At 40.9% G+C, this 6342-nt stretch overlaps 1 non-coding gene across 1 annotated transcript; it reads left to right on the top strand.

Annotated features, from left to right (window-relative positions):
- The first annotated feature begins 5443 nt into the window (after window positions 1-5443).
- On the top strand, window positions 5444-5547 carry LOC129032280 (small nucleolar RNA U13). The gene has a single exon (XR_008501293.1). It is a non-coding gene; the product is annotated as a small nucleolar RNA U13 (small nucleolar RNA).
- Window positions 5548-6342: the final 795 nt, after the last annotated feature.

Below are 6342 nucleotides of genomic sequence, written 5' to 3' on the forward strand. Positions count from 1 at the left end.
TCAGCATCGTATTGCTGCTCAAAAAATCTTTGTTGTCTTCAATGCCTATGAAATCCAGTTTAAATTCCTGTTTTGCATTCACATTTCCAATTTTGTTCAACATACATCCTATGCTCCTGAGAAATCAATCTCAAACAAAATTTACAGGGTTTCTACAAAATTCCAGGAGCTGTGTTAAGTGCTGGATATTTAAATTTAACCACTGAAGGCTTATATGATGTAGTTTCACCACTGAAGTGCTATTTCATTTAAAGAAACAGAGTCTATGTAGGCCAAAATATCATAAAAAAGGAATTTCACTCTTTAGTAAAGTCTCTCAAAGGATATCAACAGGAATCGTGGCCCTAGAAACACAGCCCAGCACCTGTGCAGCCATAGAGATGCACTGCTAAGACCTCCCTTTGAGAGGTGAAGCCAGCTGGACTTCCTGGGTCAAGGGGGGGGACTTGGAGAACTTTTCTTACAAGAGGTTTGTAAAATGCACCAATCAGTGCTCTGTAAAAATGCACCAATCAGTGCTCTGTAACTAGCTAGAGGTTTGTAAAATGCACCAATCAGTGCTCTGTAAAAACACCAATTAGCGCTGTGTAGCTAGCTAGAGGTTTGTAAAATGGACCAATCAGTGCACTGTAAAATGGACCAATCAGTGCTCTGTAAAATGCACCAATCAGCACTCTGTAAAATGGACCAATCAGCACTCTGTAAAGTGGACCAATCAGCAGGACATGGGCGGGGACAAATAAGGGAATAAAAGCTGGCCACCCCAGCCTGCAGCAGCAACCTGCTTGGGTTGCTTTCCGCGCTGTGGAAGCTTTGTTCTTTTACTCTTCACAATAAATCTTGCTGCTGCTCACTGTTTGGGTCTGTGCCACCTTTAAGAGCTGTAACACTCACTGGGAAGGTCTGCGGCTTCATTCTTGAAGTCAGCGAGACCAGTAACCCCCCAGAAGGAACGAACTCTGGACACATCTTGATCTAAATCCATCTATCCATCTATGTGTCTATCTATCTATCTACCTATCTGCTATCTATCATGATCCAAATAAGATTACTATTGTAAAACAACTAAAATGAACTTAATAATCACATACCATCTGTCTTCGATATCATCTTTAAAAATCATGCCTAATTTTTTAGGAAGAGAATAATATATGAACTACTGTTTTATATAACAATTTTTAGGAACATAAGCACTTCTGGTATGGTTGAGCTCATTCATAAGAAGTATTTAAGCTTGTTTTGAAATAATAGTACCCATGTAAACTAACAATATATTATATAGTAATATAATATGTAGAAGTTATAAAGAAAAACATACAGTTTAATGAACTCTATTTCCTGCCTCCTTCCCAAATATATTTTATTTGATTTTAATTGGAATCAGGCCAATTACTAATGAGGTTGAATATCTTTTTATATGTTTATTGTCTATATTGTTTCTTCTCTGTAAAATACTAATTCCTGACTTTCCCCATTTTCCTATGAAGTTATCATTTATTTATTTAAGAAGTTTTTTTTTTTAAATGTATTCTGGATTATACTCCTTTGTTGTTAAATGCATCACAAATACTTCTCTGAATATGTGTCCTATCTTTTTACATTTTTAGGGCATCCTCCAAGTTTTCCTGGGGATATTATAAGAGGGAAGTAAGAAGGATGAACTATAGCTCCTGTTCCTGTAGTTGGTCTCAGGGTCACACTTCATACTCATCTTCTTTTTCCCCATTATCCATTCTAAATCCCCACCCCCCAGCTTCAGCTATCAGCTCATCAAGGCATGGTGGATTACATGGTGGTGTTTCCCAAACCTTCATTCCAAGGGGTCTGAGCGCTTGGTTTATCATATCTTTCTCAGGCTGGGGTTGCTATAAATGTCCACAGTTACAACTGGGCAAGAGAATAGCAGGAGGTGTCCAAGTGGATCATTTGGGTTCACACATATTCCTCTCTGCCTGCATTGTGTAAAATCAGCCTGACCTTCTCTTGTTAATGGGAGTCAGTTGCCCCTGACAAGATGGGGACTCCTCTTCTTGCCTACTGCCCACTGAACACAAAGACTTCCAAGTGAGGTGGCAGCAGCCATAGCTTGCAGTTCAGTGGGAGCCTTACCAAGTCCCCGTGCACAGGGATCCCCTTTTGGGAGCAAGGACCTCCAACCCTGCAAAGCCCAGAATTGTGGGGACAGGAAGCACATAATCCCGCAGTGGGTCAATTAAGAATGATGGTAATTGGGACTACTTTTGCTTTCACCCTTGGTTCCCAGACACATGTATTTTTCCTTGAGAGGACACACTGCCATGGAGTTCTCTATTTAAAACATGTAGCACGGGATAGCATCTATCCTTGCAGAGTATGACCTCTGAGCATTCCAGCTAATCCTTCAGTAGGCTGTTGCAGTCTTTCGTGAAGCAGCTGCTTCTGGATTGTGCCAGAAGTATGTGATATGTATGTATGGATGTGTGTGATCCCACTCCCATACCTCCTGCACTGTGTAGTAAGAGCCCTGGTCAGATGCTCTTTGTGTGGGATCCCAGAGCACCAATGTTGAAATCCTTAGCAATTAGGTTAACTACCTCATGCCAAGGATTATTGTGCCTGATGTTTCCCTCATGACTGGGTCCTCCTTGCCAGCTGGGTGGTGCATGAACCAGTCCCAAGCCCCATCTTACTGACTGCTGTCTTGGACCACTCTTGGTACCATTTATGTTAGTTTGCATCCTCTAAGGAGCAGACCCCAAGGTGGGATTCGATATGCAACAGGCATTCAAAATGCCTATGAAGGATAAAGGAGGAGGGAGCAGGAAGAGGCAGAAGAGCCTTTAGACCATTTGCAGGTCTAATATCTGGGAAAGGAGAGAAAGAAGGAAGATAGGGAGAGCCTTAGCCTCAGTGAACTCCCCCTAGCACCCCACCTGGGCCATTCACTGGCTGAGTGCAACCCAGAGTAAGATTGGCCTCAATGTGAACACGGTGTTGAATCCCACATGGCAGCCAGAGGCTGTCAGTCAACTCTGTTCCCCACAGCATCTTCTGCTGAAGGTGTGTCCAGAGTTGGTTCCTTCCAGTGGGTTCGTGGTCTCGCTGACTTCAAGAATGAAGCCACAGACCTTCACGGTGAGTGTTACAGCTCTTAAAGGTGGCACAGACCCAAAGAGTGAGCAGCAGCAAGATTTATTTTGAAGAGTGAAACAACAAAGCTTCCACAGCATGGAAAGGGACCCGAGTGTTTTGCCACTGCTGGCTACAGTGGCCAGCTTTTATTCCCGTATTTGTCCCCACCCATGTTCTGCTGATTGATCCATTTTATAGTGTGCTGATTGGTCCATTTTACAAACATCTAGCTAGCTACAGAGCACTGATTGGTGCATTTTTACAGAGCACTGATTGGAGCATTTTACAAACCTCTTGTAAGAAAAGTTCTCCAAGTCCCCTCTTCAAGGAGAACTACAAACCACTGCTCAAGGAAATAAAACAGGATACAAACAAATGGAAGAATATTCCATGCTCATGGATAGGAAGACTCAATATTCTGAAAATGGCCATATTGCCCAAAGTAATTTATAGATTTAATGCCATCCCTATCAAGCTACCAATGACTTTCTTCACAGAATTGGAAAAAACTACTTTAAAGTTCATATGGAAACAAAAAAGACCTTGCATTGCCAAGACAATCCTAAGCAAAAAGAACAAAGCTGGAGGGATCATGCTACCTGATTTCAAACTACACTACAAGGCCACAGTAACCAAAACAGCATGGTACTGGTACCAAAACAGAGATATAGACCAATGAAACAGAACAGAGGCCTCAGAAAAAACACCACACGTCTACAACCCTCTGATCTTTGACAAACCTGACAAAAACAAGAAATGGGCAAAGGATTCCCTATTTCATAAATTGTGCTGGGAAAACTGGCTAGCCATATGTAGAAAGCTGAAACTGGATCCCTTCCTTACAACTTATACAAAAATTAATTCAAGATGGATTAAAGACTTAAATGTTAGACCTAAAACCATGAAAACCCTACAAGAAAACCTGGACAATACCATTCAGGACATAGGCATGGGCAAGGACTTCGTGACTAAAACATCAAAAGCAATGGCAACAAAAGCAATGGCAACAAAAGCCAAAATACAGAAATGGGATCTAATTAAACTAAAGAGCTTCTGCACAGCAAAAGAAACTACCATCAGAGTGAACAGGCAACCTACAGAATGGGAGAAAATTTTTGCAATCTAGCCATCTGACAAAGGGCTAATATCCAGAATCTACAAAGAACTCAAACAAATTTACAAGAAAAAAACAACCCCATCAAAAAGTTGGCAAAGGATATGAAAAGACACTTCTCAAAAGAAGACATCTATGCAGCCAACAGACACATGAAAAAATGCTCATCATCACTGCTCATCAGAGAAATGCAAATCAAAACCACAATGAGATACCATCTCATACCAGTTAGAATGGCAATCATCAAAAAGTCAGGAAACAACAGATGCAGGAGAGGATATAGAGAAATTGGAACGCTTTTACACTGTTGGTGGGAGTGTAAATTAGTTCAACCATTGCGGAAGACAGTGTGGCAATTCCTCAAGGATCTAGAACTAGAATTACCATTTGACCCAGCAATCCCATTACTGGGTATATACCCAAAGGGTTATAAATCATGCTACCATAAAGACACATGCGTATGTTTGTTTATTGTGGCACTATTCACAATAGCAAAGACTTGGAACCAACCCAAATATCCATCAATGATAGACTGGAATAAGAAAATGTGGCACATATACACCATGGAATACTATGCAGCCATGAAAAAGGATGAGTTACTGTCCTTTGCAGGGACATGGATGAAGCTGGAAACCATCATTCTCAGCAAACTATCACAAGAACAGAAAACCAAACACCGCATGTTCTCACTCATAAATCGGAATTGAACAATGAGATCACTTGGACACAGGGTGGGGAGCATCACACACTGGGGCCTGTTGAGGGGGTGGGGGGCTGAGGGAGGGATAGGAGAAATCCCTAATGTAAATGATGAGTTGATGGGTGCAGCAAACAAGATGGCACATGTATACCTATGTATCAAAACTGCACGTTGTGCACATGTACCCTAGATCTAAAAGTATAATAATAAAAATAAATATAAATAAATAAATAAAAGTTCTCCAAGTCCCCACTCAACCCAGGAAGTCCAGCTGGCTTCACCTCTCAAAAAGACACTGGTGAAGTTACCCTTGGTTTTTCTGTTTATTTTTAAAAGCAGACTATTTTTTAGAGCATTTTTAGGCTCTCAGAAATATTGAGCAAAAGGTAAAGAGACTTCCAATATGCTTTCTGCCCCCATATATGCATAGCCTTCCCAACTGTCAACATCCCACAGCATAGGGTACATTTGTTACAATTGATGAGCCTACAATGACACATCAATATCGTCCTGAAGCGATCCTTTTGTAGTTCATAAGCATGATGATTTGGTGTTCACGTGCCTGTGTGGGATGTGCCGCCCCCAAACCTTGTTAGGACATTGGCACATTACCCATCTGACATGAAGAAGTATACATAGCACTCAAAATCCATAATTTACATTAGAGTTCCCCTTGGTTTTGTACATTCTAAGGGCTTGGACAAATGTATAATGACATGTATTCACCATTATAGAATCATTACAGAATAGATTCACTGCCCTAAAAATCCTCTGTGCTCTGCCTAATCATCCCTCCCTCTCTCCTAACCCCTGGCAACCACTGATCTTTTTGCTATATTCGTAGTTTTGCCTTTTTCAGAATGTCATATAGTTGGAATCATACAATATTTAGTCTTTTCAGACTGGTTTCTTTCATTCAGTAAGAGGCATTTGAAGTTCCTCCATGTCTGCTCATGGCTTGATGGCTCATTTCTCTTTAGCACTGAATAATATTCCATTGTCTGGATGTACCACAGTTTATGTATTCATTCATCTACTGAAGGACATCTTGGTTACTTATAAGTTTTGGCAATTATGAACAAAGCTGCTATAAACATCCATGTGTAGTTTTTGTGTGGACATAATTTTTCAACTCCTTTGGGTAAATACCAAGGAATTGGATAGTATAGTAAGAGTATGTTTAGCCTTGTAAAGAAACTTGGTGTATTTTTTAAACAGAAAGCTGGATTTCTCCCCTTTGGCCAAGAATCCTACATTGGAGCACTTGAAAAGGCATCAGTGACACTTCATAATCAGCCTGCCCATGCTTGATGGCAACCAATATAGGCATTCAGAATTATGTAACCTTTGGTGCAGTGAAGAGGGATGCGTCCAGGGATAAGTACACAGATTTCCTGGCACTGGAAATATTCTGTGT

Source organism: Pongo pygmaeus, chromosome 11, assembly GCF_028885625.2.
Source record: "Pongo pygmaeus isolate AG05252 chromosome 11, NHGRI_mPonPyg2-v2.0_pri, whole genome shotgun sequence".
Lineage (NCBI taxonomy): Eukaryota > Metazoa > Chordata > Mammalia > Primates > Hominidae > Pongo > Pongo pygmaeus.